Below are 9793 nucleotides of genomic sequence, written 5' to 3' on the forward strand. Positions count from 1 at the left end.
CATCACATGTACCTTAGCTTGACTTAAATGTATTAAACGTATAATTAAGTGATATCAAAATATAAATAACTAATGTCATGCAAACATATTAATATTTGCTTGATTCCAATGTTGAATCTAGCATAATTGCATACAAACGTTAAGGGATTTTAAGATTCTGAAGTATTATGCTAAAAACTCAATAATTTAAGATTATTATTTATAGTTTTGCTGAGTAGTTTCATGTCCGCTTACCTTAGAAACGTAAAATGCCACGACAGTGTGCAGATGGGGAGCATGTTAGCTTAGCTTGGTAGCTTCAGCTAGCTCTGGAACTTTCAGCTCGGTGGCAGCAGGTCCCGCCTCTGCCTCTTTGCCCTTATTTGGAGCAGGCTGGAGAAGGCGGGAGTTGAACTCTGACGTCACTGTCGAGCCGTTAGTGGCCGACTCCGCCTACTAAGGGCTTCTCGGCAACTCTGCAGAATCCTATGGGTGACGCCACGGACCCTACGTCCATTTATATATACAGTCTATGGTCAAAATATAGGAAATGGTTTAATATTTTATTGTATAATCGGTACAGGAAATTACATCATTCAGAGCACCACCTATTGGCCAAAGACCGCTGCCACCGGCATTGCGATCCATCCTCTGACAAAGTAAGTTGGGTCACTAAAGTCTGATACATGTTTTGCTTAGATTTAATAATTGGGGCTTTTTTTAAGCCTTTACTCGCATGGTTCATCATACATAATCATGGGCGCGGGAAGGGGGGTGCTGAGGGCGCTGCAGCACCCCCTAGCGGCAGGCAGGGGGTGCGGAGCTCCCCTGTCTGAATTATTATTTGACGGTTATTGCTACTCCCGCTGTGCATAATCTGTGTAATATGTAGCCAATAAATTCCACGTTGTTGGTAAAATGATATTTTGGCCTGCCCCGAATGTTTTTTCTGTAGCCCCGGACAATTCTACCTCAATAATATAATACATTAACCGTGCTTTACGTGAACCTCATCAAGACACTAGAAAGGACGGCAGGACTGTAATTTCCCGTGTTCAGTGAATGCAACAGAGGCAAGACACCAGACCAATCAGAGAGTTGGATGGAAATAAAAGTGTGCTTGTGTCATTCAAGCTCGCGGCTCTGTGTGTGTGCGGAAATAGCGCATTTAGTGTGTGTGAGAGAGGGGGAGAGAGAGAGGGACCGGTGCCAGCAGCAGGGACCGTGTTGTTAGCATCTGGTTAGCTAGCTGCACTAACGGACATACGGAGCTGTTTGTTCCACAACAAGCTGGAGGAGAGCTCTCCTCTCAGACTGAGAGGCTCAGGTGAGCTAAAGGACTCTCTGAGTGTTTAGATAGTTAACTTTAGTCAAAGTTATCTCAGTGGGTCTCAAACGGTTTGGTCAAAAATTATTCAAAAGATTATTTCCACGGCACACCTTCATATGATCATTATAGTTATAAAAAACATAAGAGAATAAAGGAAAAACAATTATGAAATACTATATGGCAGTAAAACAAGAATACAGTTTGAAAGGGGAGTGATTTGTAAAATATCCATAAAGAAAAAGAACATCTGCTTACAGTTGTGTTTCATCTGGGTGTTGAGAGATGTATCCATAGATCTCTTAATGTTGCTCTCAAAGTGCATCAGATTGATGCTTTTAACTTCAATATTTAAAAAAAATCTTCCCGGGGGAGCATCCCCCCGGACCCCCCTAGAGGAGGTGAGGTCCGCTCCCCACTCGTAAAAAATAGCACTTTACCCCTGCCAATATGCCGTGAGCTGATTATCGAGCCTTCATTGTAACAGTCGCGGGTTTACTGTGTGTTTGCGTGTGGGGAGTTTTTTTGTGCGTGCTCTATAGTGCCCGTAATAGTGTTCACTGGAGTCCAGCACCTCAGCACCCCCACTCAAAATACCTTCCCGCGCCTCTGTACATAATGAACTGTTCTAAGTCTGAGAAATGCTTTCGCCATAATCAGCAAAGCAACATTGATTTGAAATTATTCTTGCGGGCGGCTAGCTAGCTAGCTCACGTTCAACATAAACTTAAACTAGTTTAGCTACATTTATATCAGCTCATAAGTGGTGTTGGAGATTAGGAGGATGTTTAAAACCAACCTCGTCTCCGCGTGTCGTTTGGTAAACTGGGTAAATTCGTAAAAAGGAAGGGATTAAGAAACACCAGAATGCAAGTTTAACAATAATCTTGTTTTAATGATAAAAAGTAACAATACAAATACAAAGAAAGTACTTCCTGCTCTTCCTCCAATCTTACGGATCTGGTCAGTTTGAAGAGAAGAAGAGACTGGTCTAAAGAAAACATAGGCTTATATCCAAACACCCCAGGAGGAGCTATGCAGCTGCACCCCCCCCCCCCCCCGAGGGGTCCTCCACTTAGAAAAGACAGCCAATCAGCGCGAGCCAGAGGCGACCCTTACATTCGAGATAACAAACCCCTCCTTGCAAGTTTCACATACTTTTGGCATTTTATAAAGATAGGTTTAAGATATAGTTTTTTATAGTTGGATTATACAAATCACACATGTGAGTTACCTTAACCTCAAACAATAATAACAAGAGGAAAACATCAGCTCTGATCTCAAGCAGTTAAAAAGTACTGCACACTAATTTAGCCTGCAGCTCTTCCAGACACTTGAGCTATTGTTCTTTAAGAATATTCCCTGCAGAATCTTTATTTCAAATAAAAGGTTTCACATTGCATATTTCCAGCTTCCTTTACACATACTGTTATTATTAATACAAAGTAATCAACCACACACATCTATTTAAAACAAGTAGATTTCCCTGATCATTGACATGCTGAAAATCTCAAGAAGAATGTCCCCTCCCCCAGCTCTCTCGTCCCTGTCATAAAAGCTGCTTCCATTTCCTATAGAGTAATAAAACATGTTTAAGCTAATTTCTCCACAATGTTTGTAGCCATCTAGTACCCACACATGAAAGAATAAAAAAAGAGGAATCCAATAAAACACCAATACAGGAATAGTTGATAAATGATTATACAGGACATATGATCACAGTAAGGAATACACACACATATTCTCTATGAAGTGACCCTTGTTATAGGTCCGAATGTCCTGTCCCCTGACAGTCATGGGTTTTGGTTGATTAACAGAAGTTTAATTGTTCTGGTAGCTTAAGGCCCTATTAGAACTTCCTTTCACCTCGAAGTCCGTTTTACTGGAATGAATACAGACATCAATGAGAACAAAATACTATTGCCTCGGTAACTGTTTGACTCAAGTCTCAAGGCCTCTTTAGGGGTCTTGTAGGAGATAAATCATTAATTTTACAAGGCTTCAACTGTCTTGTATCTGAGGCACATCTCCCTTTTGGGCTAATCAATACGGGTTTTAGCAATTAGCAGAGGAAGCTAGAGACTCAGGGCCCCTTCCTTGCTGGGAACTGCAAAGCAGATGTCAAAGGTCATAAAACCACCCTTCTGACTACACATGAAAAGTGGAAGAAAAGACTATTGCTTTAATTTATTATTACTAAGTAGTGGGACATTGTTTCAGGAATATATGAAAAGCCTCTCTATTATTTAAAGAGTAAAAATGCACTTTCAAATTTAACACCCACGAATATATAAGGTGACATTAAAATGAATATACCAGATTGAACTTTCCTGCCATAACACGTTACTTTAATACTTCAAATAATTCAAATAATACTTCAGTGGTGTGTGAAAAATATTTGTCTTAATTACGGCTACATACGTCGGTTTTAAAGTGTGAGCTATAAGTTATCTTTAGCGCTTTTGTTTTACACATGACAGTACTAACGCTGGCCAACATTGGGGGGGAGGGCATAGTCTATGTGCACGTCCATGTGCTTGTTACGCGTATGAAACAGGAAACACGTAAATGAACTCAGTATGTCTAAAGTAGTTAAACCGTCACAATGTGCATTTAAAAAAGCTAGTTTCACTACATAATTCACTTTTTCTGTTCTCTCCTGCAGCTCCTGTACCCACACCACAAACCCATACACTGATCTACACCATCATAAAACCAACAGCACTTTTAAGAGCCAAACTCAACCTATCTCTGTCTATTTACCTAGCTTTCTGATAGTTATTGTCTCTATCTTTTTCTATCATTCATTATCAATTTCTTCATCTATCCATCTCAATCTTACAATCTGTCTCTCTATCTCTGTTTGTCTCATACAGCAGCTGTTGCATATCTGTTGCATATATGTTGTGTCTGTCTGTCTGTCTGTCTGTCTGTCTGTCTGTCTGTCTGTCTGTCTGTCTGTCTGTCTGTCTGGTTTGCTGGCTGGCTGGCTGGCTGGCTGGCTGGCTGGCTGTGTTGCAATGCCAACAAAACACTACCCAGACCCCAATAATCGCACATCCAAAGAAGGGAAACGCATGGCTCTTGAGCTGAAGCATGAACACATGCTAGCTGAAGCTAAGGTTGGTGTTTTAACCCATATGACCTCATTAATTTCCTACTTGAATTTGGCACTATCTGTTATCCAAAAAATGCTGAACAGGCCAAGAGGAACTGGATTTTGGATCAATGTATAGGGCCTTTGCAAAACGGTTTATCATTACAACATGGGGGGCAGAGGCTTACTAAATAAAGCATGTTCAACTTGTTTTACTTTATTAGTTCTATATGGTAGGAAAAACTTGAAGCAAAAATGTTCTTCAAGTGAATGAATTTACTTTTATTTGTCCACTGTCATATGGTATCAGTTTATCAGCAACATCAACCTTACATGAGTTGTTACTTGGTCACAGAAAGCAGCTGAGGAGAGGAAACGGGCACGCTCTGTAGGATACACTTTACAGTCCCCTAAAATGGGCTGTGTAGGACGTGGCAAGCCGAGAGGGAGGCGTGGAGGGTGACGCCAAGGCTCAGCTACAGGTTGAAATCCCAATTATTTTACATTTTTATGAATTTTAAGTAAATGGTTGGAAAATCGAATTAAAACACAGTAATTGCTTGTTGAGGGTCTACAATAATTCCAATATATAAACGCATAGTGACACTACAGTCGGAGACATTCCCACTGTGGTGTCATAAGAACTATGCTTTATTTAATTTCACAAGCTTTTAAACAATAGGTAGATAATACAAATCATCAGTTATCTATTGTTAACCATCTGTGTGATGTTTTACAGTCACATCCCCCCCGACTGAGGGCTTCCAGTGTTGAGGTTCTGCGTACTGAACCTTCAGCACAACACGAATTTGGTAAATCACAAAAATAGCTTTAAGTTTAAAACTAATAAATGTTTAAATAAATGGTGTTAGTGAGAGAAAATAACCTTATACACAACTGACAGTTCAGGACTCGAACGAGGAATGTAATTCAGTAAAGATATTGGCCAGTTCCATACTGAGCACAGAAATTATCCTTGATTTTTAGTGTTCATCTTAAATATAGTCATTTACAGTTAAAGTTTCCCATTCTGTTCACAGAAAAGAATATGGAGAGACTCTCTGACATTCTTTCCTCATGTCCTGCTCCTGAGCCTCAAAAAAGCTCTGCCTCATCCTGGTCTTTTCGGCAGCAGAAAGCCTCAGAGCGGTGGAAAGAAGCGAGACTACACCCCCTGCAATGCCTTCTAGAATTTGGTCATCCCCTGTGTGGCCTCTGCCACGAGCCGGCTGTTATTAGGTGAGATAACATTTACTGTTATTTAAATTACTTTACCTAATTGTAATTTTTCAGTATTAATGCTCAGTTCCCTGCTATTTCAGCTAACATGCATGACTTTTGGGATGTTAGAAAACTAGATACCTAGGGAAAACCCAGATGAAAATGAATTAATTCTAGGATATTAGAATCATTTTGTATTTCCTCCCAAGGTGTAGAGAGTGTCTCCCCGAGGAGTGGTTCTGTGGAGACTGTGATGTACTTCATCACAAGAAACAGCCACTCCACAACAGGGACAGTTTAATCAATGGATTTTTTAAACCAATTAGTCCAACAACGTGTGTTGTTAGAGTGGAAGGTGGATATGACACCCATGACCAAGGTATGCTCTCTCAAACTTTCATTTTGCTGTTCAAATGTCTCTTCGGCCAGCATATAATGGTAATTAGTGCTTTTCTTTTTTTTTTGACAGCTTGCATATTGCCATCTGTGAAGGCACCCAACTGCTCCTGTAAAGGCACAAACGTCACTGTGGTACCAGGCAAACCAGTGATTTTAATTACCATCAATGGTAAACAAATATATATATATATATATATTGATTTCTATTGAATTGTTGTTATATGTTTACTGTTGTGGGCTGAGGCATTGTGCTTCCACTTGGAGTAAAACCTTCATGTAATATCTGTTCATCTTTGACTATTTGCAGATGGAACTGTTGTAAAATGTGTCTTAATTATGTTTATTTACTTGTTCCAAGGGCGTTATGACTTGCATATGCCACTATATGTCTGTCAAACTTGCCAGCAGCAGTGGACCCCCGACTTGAAAGTCCTCCTTAAGATTCGATACTGGCCAGCTTCGGTCAGTATTTCCACACTTTACACCTTGGACCTCCTGAGCTCCTTTGAAGAGCTCAAGGTCATCTCTCCGGGATTCTTCAGACAGGCCTTTGCAAAGCTGCTGGAGCATCGCACAAAGTGTGGAGGAAGAGTAAGTGTAAATATTCTTTACCATATTATAAACTATAACATTTCCTTAAATAGACAAAATCACAGCAATATATGTAATTATCTTCCAGTCTGGACCTGTCAACGGAGATGCACTGCAGCGCAGCTTTCTGGAGTTCTCCTATGCCTCGTATGAGGAAGACCAGCTCTACTGTGGTGCTCCTTTCATCTGCCCTGCCAGAGATGTCGGCTGTTTCTGCCGAAGGAAACAGGAAGCTGTATCGCTTTCAGGTGCTGTTTTTACAATGTTGTTATTTAACTTTTTTGATTACTGTTTATATTTCATGGATATATTTGCTAATCTTTTTTTCCTCAGTTCTGATGGCAGCGCCTTTTTTAATGGGCTCTTTGTAGCAGAAGACAGCGCGGTGGCTGCATTTGTCGACAAAATACAGAGATCACTGAAAAATGCAAGTTTTTATTCGTCATTTTACCTTATAGGTATATCACAAAAATAGCCATCTACTGTATATCCGATCCTGACTTTCTTCAAATTCAGCTACTTCTCCTTACCATCTACTCCAAAATCAGATAATTAGAACAAATGGTGTAGACAGTCTATGATATTATGCAGCGTTTATAAGGACGGTATTTTCCTTGTCAGATTCATTGTCAGATTCAGATTTCGCGGGTGTGCCGTGTCTACGTAGAGCTACGTCGATCCTTGCGTAATGCGGAAGTGGGCGTGGTTAAATCTAAACTGGGTTGGAATAACGGTAGACGCGGCCCGGCTCTTCCCCAGAGTTTGCCGCTTGGCTGCTGTGCACGGGTAATATGTTTTGTTTACCTGAGTGCAGTCTTGCAGGTACATCGCCTTGTTTTTTTTTGGTTTATTAACACTGACAGTGTATTAATGTGAGCTCCTACACCTATAATAAGTTGGCCTTTCATTGAATGCTTTATAAACCAGTTAAACTTACAGATGCCATTGTGAATTGGAAAACTGCATTTAAATGTTGTTAAAGGTCAACGTTTCAATGTATACATGGTTCAGCAATTGTTGGTCGTTTACTAGGAATTGACATATTTTAAGCTCAAATACGTTGTTCTATGTTTAAACCTTCAGACACATTTTGACGTGTTTCAGTTCAGCACATCATTTATTTTGTGATCATTTAAAAGTACAGTCCAGAACAATATACGTACTCGCCTTTAAACTTTTTGCCATCTTAGCCTTTTGACCAGTTTCTTCATATCACAGTTTTGCATGATGTCACTGTAGGACAATGTTTTAAGGATCTCTTGTCGAGCTAGGTTGTCAGTTTGAAATGTCTGGATGAAGATGTAAATGATTTACAAATGTTAAAAAATGTTATAAAAAATGCCTCTTTTCATCCTCTGTCTGAGGGAAAACCCCAAAAAGCATGATTTTTATCTGGCCCCTTTAAGATATTTTATTTATTTGTGTCTGCTTCTGAGAAGCTAATGTATAAGTTATACAGTTATTTCTGCAAGAAAATTACAATACAATTACTGTTTAATCTTCACATCTTGTATTCATGTCTATAATTTTGAGCACCAAATTCTTGAAAAGTATCGATAAGAGTATCGAAAAATACCGATACCGATAAGCAGTACCGGAACCGGTGTCGATAAAATCCTAACGATACCCATCCCGATTGTTGAGTAAATAACAGTGTGTTATTTAGAAATGAATAACAAATTAGAAGGAAAAACAGATTTAAAATATATAGATTTCATTATTCTGAGCCTCTGAGCCCCATTTATTTTCGTCGTGGACGGCAAAATAAGTCAGACATTATACGATTAAAAACAATAATTGTGGCTTGATATTGAGTAAGAAAATGTTTTTATGAACCACACAGCTTCCGGTCTTCCAAGACCTGACCGGACAAACAGACGTGTTGCAGGAACGAAACATACTACCAATAGAAATACATTGCTTTTAAAATCGTTCTGTGTGACAGGAAAAAAAAGGGAAAATCGTGATGGTGAACATGAATCAATAGATTAAATGTTGTGACTATAACACAAAATGCTGTGAGACTGGGTTGTATATTGGCTACCTAGCTTACTTCGTCTTCTTCATCAACATCCTTGGTATCTGTTGTTCACTGAGTTAATTCCCCCTTCCATCTTGATCTTTCTTGGCATCTCTCTATGACCATTTATTTATGAGTTACTAACATTTATAACTGCCAAAAGGGAGCCTTGTAAAGTGTAAAAACACATTCCCATTTATTAATGAGTTACTTGTCATATTGAGTGACAGGTCTATCCAGTGACTACTGCTGTTAGCTTTCTGCTCTGCTAGCAGCTCCGTGATGCTACAGGGACTCTGCCTGCTCAAGTTATCCGGGAAACATAACTTGAACTCTGCCGTGTTTGTTTTGCTGGTGCCTTGTGGACTATTCTTCATGCTTAGATCAGACTATTGGGACTCGCTCCGCATTTAAAACAGACGGTGCATGAATGCGGTTTTGTGGTAAGGGAAATTTGAGTACTATATGTATGTGTTGCTTATGTTTTCAGTCAGCTAACGTTAATGAATGTTAAGGCTTGGGTTAGCATGTAGTAAGCTAGTGGTAGCTACAACTGAAAAAGAGCGTATACCCCCTTGTATTATTTTCTGTTTGTGCAATAGTGCGCATGTATTGAATACATGACGTGTGTCCTGTGTAATGTTTTATTCAGTTTCCCTTTTCTTAACTGCTAGATACATATATACTGACGTGTTTTCCCAGTGCTATGATGTGAGAACTACACATAAATACAGTTAAAGATACAACAGCTGACTACCTCTTATTCGTATGGATGAAGAGCACATATTAAACTTCAAGATAGATAGATAGAATCGGAGGTCACACCTGCAAAAACACACAGTGAAATTTGGCCTCTGCATTTAACCCATCCTAGTACTAGGAGAGTGGGCAGCTATTGTACAGTGCCCCGGGAGCAATGGGAGTGAGGGGAGATGTCCGGTGCCTTTCTCAAGGGCACCACGGCAGGACAGGAGGTGAACTGGGACCTCTCCAAGTAGCAGTCCACACTCCATGTTTAGGTCTGGACGGGGACTTGAACCGTGACCCTACAGCTCCCAGTCCAAGCAATTACTGACTGAGCCACTGCCTGACATACGGAAAGGGAAGAAAGTTTAACATGACATGTCGGTCTTTGCGCAGTTTAAAGCTCATAGCGTTA

This window comes from Notothenia rossii (assembly GCF_949606895.1).
Source record: "Notothenia rossii genome assembly, chromosome: 8".
Lineage (NCBI taxonomy): Eukaryota > Metazoa > Chordata > Actinopteri > Perciformes > Nototheniidae > Notothenia > Notothenia rossii.